This window comes from Procambarus clarkii, chromosome 50 (assembly GCF_040958095.1).
Source record: "Procambarus clarkii isolate CNS0578487 chromosome 50, FALCON_Pclarkii_2.0, whole genome shotgun sequence".
NCBI classification, from domain to species: Eukaryota; Metazoa; Arthropoda; class Malacostraca; order Decapoda; family Cambaridae; genus Procambarus; species Procambarus clarkii.
The window spans coordinates 16,631,569-16,639,419 of NC_091199.1; positions in this window are offsets into that span (position 1 = coordinate 16,631,569).

Below are 7,851 nucleotides of genomic sequence, written 5' to 3' on the forward strand. Positions count from 1 at the left end.
CAGTGGAGTGGCAGTGAAAGGAGTCGGCGTAACCCAGGACTGGCGAAGGGAGAGACGACTGGCAGTAAGGTGTCATGGAGGAGTGTAACTAGCTCGTCGCTAGAGGCTCCTGCCAGGGGTGAGATATCTTTGTGTTTGTCTATGTAGTGGCCCCTGTCAGCGCGTGGCTGAAGTTCTCTGCCAGCACCAGGCTGGAGAGTGATTGTGGGCAGTCACAGGAGGCACCTAGTGTTTACTGTCGGTAGGCTGGCCCATGGCAAGGGTAGACTCGTTGGTATTTCGCAGTACTGGTTGAGGACGGTGCTGTGTGTTGAGGAAACATGGAAGTTGACACAGGCTGCATCGTGTTAGCATCGAGGAGTGCTCAGTGTCCTATGTGAGAGCTACACATGTAAATATCCAAGTGTAGTAATATTAGTTCATTTTATATTTAAGGTGATGGGAAAGTGATAATAAGTTAAGTGAATATCTTGATAAAGGATGAAGTGCTGTGTTCATTTCAGCTCTCCCCCCATTTTATTACTTCCATTACCAAGCCTAGTCCTTGAAAGCCACTACCGACTTGGGGTCGGATATTAGTACTTTGGTTCCACCATCAAAGAACCCGGTTGCTACCCATAGTGGCCGTAATAATCATACAATTTGGTATCGAAATATATCATTTAACTGTAAGATATAACTTCTATATAAATGTATATAAATTAAGGTAAAATATAAATTCATATAAATTAACGTAAAATATAAATTCTATATAAATTCATATAAATTTAAACAAATATAAATCTCACAGGTCAATTCCTCACAACTAGGACAAACCTACCTGGGACAACCCCACCATAACAAACCTACTATAACAAACCTTCCAAGACAAACCTCCCAGAACAATCCCACCATTACAAACCTACCAGGACAAACCTATGAGGACAAACTTCTCATGACAAACCTATCAGACCAAACCCACCAGGACAAACCTACCAGGACAAACCTACCAGGACAAACCTATGAGGACAAACTTCTCATGACAAACCTATCAGACCAAACCCACCAGGACAAACCTACCAGGACAAACCTACCAGGACAAACCCACCAGGACAAACCCACCAGGACAAACCTACCAGGACAAACCCACCAGGACAAACCCACCAGGACAAACCCACCAGGACAAACCTACCAGGACAAACCCACCAGGACAAACCCACCAGGACAAACCCACCAGGACAAACCTACCAGGACAAACCTATGAGGACAAACTTCTCATGACAAACCTATCAGACCAAACCCACCAGGACAAACCCACCAGGACAAACCCACCAGGACAAACCCACCAGGACAAACCTACCAGGACAAACCCACCAGGACAAACCCACCAGGACAAACCCACCAGGACAAACCCACCAGGACAAACCTACCAGGACAAACCTATGAGGACAAACTTCTCATGACAAACCTATCAGACCAAACCTACCAGGACAAACCTATGAGGACAAACTTCTCATGACAAACCTATCAGACCAAACCCACCAGGACAAACCTACCAGGACAAACCTACCAGGACAAACCCACCAGGACAAACCCACCAGGACAAACCTACCAGGACAAACCCACCAGGACAAACCCACCAGGACAAACCCACCAGGACAAACCTACCAGGACAAACCCACCAGGACAAACCCACCAGGACAAACCCACCAGGACAAACCTACCAGGACAAACCTATGAGGACAAACTTCTCATGACAAACCTATCAGACCAAACCCACCAGGACAAACCCACCAGGACAAACCCACCAGGACAAACCCACCAGGACAAACCTACCAGGACAAACCCACCAGGACAAACCCACCAGGACAAACCCACCAGGACAAACCCACCAGGACAAACCTACCAGGACAAACCTATGAGGACAAACTTCTCATGACAAACCTATCAGACCAAACCTACCAGGACAAACCTATGAGGACAAACTTCTCATGACAAACCTATCAGACCAAACCCACCAGGACAAACCTACCAGGACAAACCTACCAGGACAAACCTACCAGGACAATCCTACTAGGACGAACCTTCCTCTTGAAGGACACGGCAAACCTCCACTCAGATGTAAATCAGGTCTTTCAATGGGCTACAGAAAATAATATACCATTTAACGAAGGTAAGTTCCAGTTCCCGTGCTACGGAAAAAATGAAAATATAAAAACGGAAACCACATGCCAAACTCAGTCATATCATAACATAAGAGAGAAAAAAACAATGTAAAGAATTTGGGTGTACTCGTGTCGGAAGATCTTACCTCTTAAAGAACACAATAAAGTAGCCGTCACAACTGCAAGAAAAATGACAGGTTGGATAACAAGAACTTTTCACACTAGAGATGCTATACCGATGATGATACTCTTCAAGGCGCTATACCCTGGAAACACAAACCGAAACTGTCTCTATTTTCCGCTTGTTACAACTTGTAATAAAGTTGTTACATCTTGGCTTAACGTGTTTATGACGTATTAGAACGTTGTTACAACTTGCTATATTGGTTGTTATAACTGGTTAGGTGTTAAAACTTGTTCGAACGTTGTACCAACGTCGTAGTTTCGGTGTGTGTTTGGCGGGTATAGTGCTCTCTAGAGTGGAGTACTGCTGCACAATGACAGCACCTTTCACAGCTGGAGAAATTGCTGACCTGGAGATTTTTTGCTTGTTGCCGCCGGAAGCGGCTCGTTTATTGTGCACCCCATACTCGTCCTGTGAGCGGTAGTTTATTGTGCACCCCATACTCGTCCTGTGAGCGGTAGTTTATTGTGCACCCCATACTCGTCCTGTGAGCGGTAGTTTATTGTGCACCCCATACTCGTCCTGTGAGCGGTAGTTTATTGTGCACCCCATACTCGTCCTGTGAGCGGTAGTTTATTGTGCACCCCATACTCGTCCTGTGAGCGGTAGTTTATTGTGCACCCCATACTCGTCCTGTGAGCGGTAGTTTATTGTGCACCCCATACTCGTCCTGTGAGCGGTAGTTTATTGTGCACCCCATACTCGTCCTGTGAGCGGTAGTTTGTTGTGCACCCCATACTCGTCCTGTGAGCGGTAGTTTATTGTGCACCCCATACTCGTCCTGTGAGCGGTAGTTTATTGTGCACCCCATACTCGTCCTGTGAGCGGTAGTTTATTGTGCACCCCATACTCGTCCTGTGAGCGGTAGCGGAAAAAGCATTATAGAGAGCACAAAAGGTCTTCATCAGGCCTCATTTTCAGTTATTACATTAACAGTTTCGTCTATCCTTCACACCTTATAGTTACTGAGAATGTTCTATTTCAAGAACTACATATTTACAGTAATTCATACATTGATAGTAGGTCTTATCGCTAACACAGAAATTTTTGAGCAATAGAGATATTAGAGTCAATGGGGAGCCTGATCCGGAGAGCGTGCAGAGATCCTTTACTGCTAGAATCCACTCGGTAAAACATCTAAACTATTGGGACTGACTAAAATGCCTAAATCTGTATTTTCTTGAGCGCAGGCGGGACAGATACATAATAACTTACACGTGGGAAATAGTAAAGGGGCTGGTCCCAAACCTGCACACAGAAATAACATCACATGAGACCAGAAGACATGGCAGGATGTGCAGAATACCCCCGTTGAAGAGCAGAGGTGCAACAGGTACTCTGAGAGAGAACTCTATCAATACCAGAGGCCCGAGACTGTTCTACACGCTTCCACTACACATAAGGGGCAAAACTGGCCGACCCCTCAGTGTTCAAGAGAGAACTATCAACACCAGAGGCCCGAGACTGTTCAACACGCTTCCACTACACATAAGGGACATAACTGGCCGACCCTCACAGTGTTCAAGAGAGAACTATCAACATCAGAAGCCTGAGACTGTTCAACACGCTTCCACTACACATAAGGGACATAACTGGCCGACCCTCACAGTGTTCAAGAGAGAACTATCAACATCAGAAGCCTGAGACTGTTCAACACGCTTCCACTACACATAAGGGACATAACTGGCCGACCCTCACAGTGTTCAAGAGAGAACTATCAACATCAGAAGCCTGAGACTGTTCAACACGCTTCCACTACACATAAGGGACATAACTGGCCAACCCCTCACAGTGTTCAAGAGAGAATTGATAAGCACCTCCAAAGGATACCTGATCAACCAGGCTGTGACTCATACGTCAGGCTGCGAGCAGCCGGGTCCAACAGCCTGGTTGATCAGTCCAGCAACCAGAAGGCCTGATCGAAGACCGGGCCCCAAGGACGTTGAGCCCTGAAATCTTCGCAAGAAAATCGCAGGGTAGGGCAATATACAGGCTACACCCAGGACAATATACAGGCTACACCCTGGACAATATACAGGCTACACCCTGGACAATATACAGGGTACAACCTTTACAATATACAGGCTACACCCTGGACAATATACAGGCTACACCCTTTACAATATACAGGCTACACCCTGGACAATATACAGGCTACACCCTGGACAATATACAGGCTACACCCTGGACAATATACAGGCTACACCCTGGACAATATACAGGCTACACCCTGGACAATATACAGGCTACACCCTGGACAATATACAGGCTACACCCTGGACAATATACAGGCTACACCCTGGACAGTATACAGGCAACACCCTGGACAATATACAGGCAACACCCTGGACAATATACAGGCAACACCCTGGACAATATACAGGCTACACCCTGGACAATATACAGGCTACACCCTGGACAATATACAGGCTACACCCTGGACAATATACAGGCTACACCCTGGACAATATACAGGCTACACCCTGGACAATATACAGGCTACACCCTGGACAATATACAGGCTACACGTTGGACAATATACAGGCTACACCCTGGACAATATACAGGCTACACCCTTGACAACATACAGGCAACACCCTGGACAATATACAGGCTACACCCTGGACAATATACAGGCAACACCCTGGAAAACATACAGGCAACACCCTGGACAATATACAGGCAACACCCTTGACAACATACAGGCAACACCCTGGACAATATACAGGCAACACCCTGGACAATATACAGGCAACACCCTGGACAATATACAGGCAACACCCTTGACAACATACAGGCAACACCCTTGACAACATACAGGCAACACCCAGGACAATATACAGGCTACACCCTGGACAATATACAGGCTACACCCTGGGCAACATACAGGCAACACCCTGGACAATATACAGGCTACACCCTGGACAATATACAGGCTACACCCTGGACAACATACTGTCTGCACCCTGGACAACATACAGGCTACACCCTGGACAATATACAGGCTACACCCTTGACAACATACTGTCTACACCCTGGACAACATACAGGCTACACCCTGGACAATATACAGGCTACACCCTGGACAACATACAGGCTACACCCTGGACAATATACAGGCTACACCCTGGACAATATACAGGCTACACCCTGGACAATATACAGGCTACACCGTGGACAATATACAGGCTACACCCTGGACAATATACAGGCAACACCCTGGACAACATACAGGCTACACCCTGGACAACATACAGGCAACACCCTGGGCAATATACAGGCAACACCCTGGACAACATACAGGCTACACCCTGGACAATATACAGGCTACACCCTGGACAATATACAGGCAACACCCTGGACAACATACAGGCTACACCCTGGACAACATACAGGCTACACCCTGGACAATATACAGGCTACACCCTGGACAACATACAGGCTACACCCTGGACAATATACAGGCTACACCCTGGACAACATACAGGCAACACCCTGGACAATATACAGGCAACACCCTGGGCAACATACAGGCAACACCCTGGACAACATACAGGCTACACCCTGGACAACATACAGGCAACACCCTGGACAATATACAGGCTACACCCTGGACAACATACAGGCTACACCCTGGATAACATACAGGCAACACCCTGGACAACATACAGGCAACACCCTGGACAATATACAGGCTACACCCTGGACAATATACAGGCTACACCCTGGACAATATACAGGCAACACCCTGGACAATATACAGGCAACACCCTGGACAATATACAGGCTACACCCTGGACAATATACAGGCAACACCCTGGACAATATACAGGCAACACCCTGGACAATATACAGGCTACACCCTGGACAATATACAGGCAACACCCTGGACAATATACAGGCAACACCCTGGACAATATACAGGCAACACCCTGGACAATATACAGGCTACACCCTGGACAATATACAGGCTACACCCTGGACAATATACAGGCTACACCCTGGACAATATACAGGCAACACCCTGGACAATATACAGGCTACACCCTGGACAATATACAGGCAACACCCTGGACAATATACAGGCTACACCCTGGACAATATACAGGCTACACCCTGGACAATATACAGGCTACACCCTGGACAATATACAGGCTACACCCTGGACAATATACAGGCTACACCCTGGACAATATACAGGCAACACCCTGGACAACATAAAGGCAACACCCTGGACAACATACAGGCAACACCCTGGACAATATACAGGCAACACCCTGGACAACATACAGGCAACACCCTGGACAACATACAGGCAACACCCTGGACAACATACAGGCTACACTTTAAGGTCACACCTAAGCTCGTTACAGAATATTTATTTAATTTAAATTATTTGATTTTTAATTTCACTTTAGTAATTACTGAGAGAATGTGCCGGGACACGCACACCAAGAATGGAAGACTGCTAATGTAGTCCCAATATACAAAAAGGGCGACAGACAAGAGGCACTGAACTACAGGCCAGTGTCCTTAACTTGTATACCATGCAAGGTGATGGTGAAGATTGTGAGAAAAAACCTAGTAACACATCTGGAGAGAAGAGACTTCGTGACAACCCATCAACATGGGTTCAGGGAGGGTAAATCTTGCCTTACAGGCTTGATAGAATTCTACGATCAGGTGACAAAGATTAAGAAAGAGAAGGGTGGGCGGACTGCATTCTTTTGGACTGTCGGAAAGCCTTTGACACAGTACCCCATAAAAGGTTGATGCATAAGCTGGAGAAACAAGCAGGAGTAACTGGCAGGACGCTCCAATGGATAAGGGAGTACTTAAGCAATAGGAAGCAGAGAGTTACAGTGAGGGGTGAGACCTCAGACTGGCGGGAAGTCACCAGTTGAGTCCCACAGGGCTCTGTACTCGGACCTATCCTGTTTCTGATATACGTAAATGATCTCCCAGAGGGTATAGACTCATTCCTCTCAATGTTTGCTGACGACGCCAAAATTATGAGAAGGATTAAGAGAGAGGAGGACAGCTTGAGGCTTCAAGAAGACCTGGACAAGCTGCAGGAATGGTCGAACAAATGGCTGTTAGAGTTTAACCCAACCAAATGTAATGTAATGAAGATAGGGGTAGGAAGCAGGCGACCAGATACAAGGTATCATTTGGGAGATGAAATACTTCAAGAGTCCGAGAGAGAGAAAGACCTGGGGGTTGATATCACGCCAGACCTGTCCCCTGATGCTCATATCAAGAGGATAACGTAAGTGTCATATGCCAGGTTGGCTAACATAAGAACGGTCTTTAGAAACTTGTGTAAGGAATCTTTCAGAACATTATATACCACATATGTCAGACCAATCCTGGAGTATGCGGCTCTAGTATGGAGTCCATATTTAGTCAAGCATAAGACTAAACTGGAAAAGGTTCAATGGTTTGCCACCAGACTAGTACCCGAGCTGAGAGGTATGAGCTACGAGGAGAGACTACGGGAATTAAACCTCAGTTCGTTGGAAG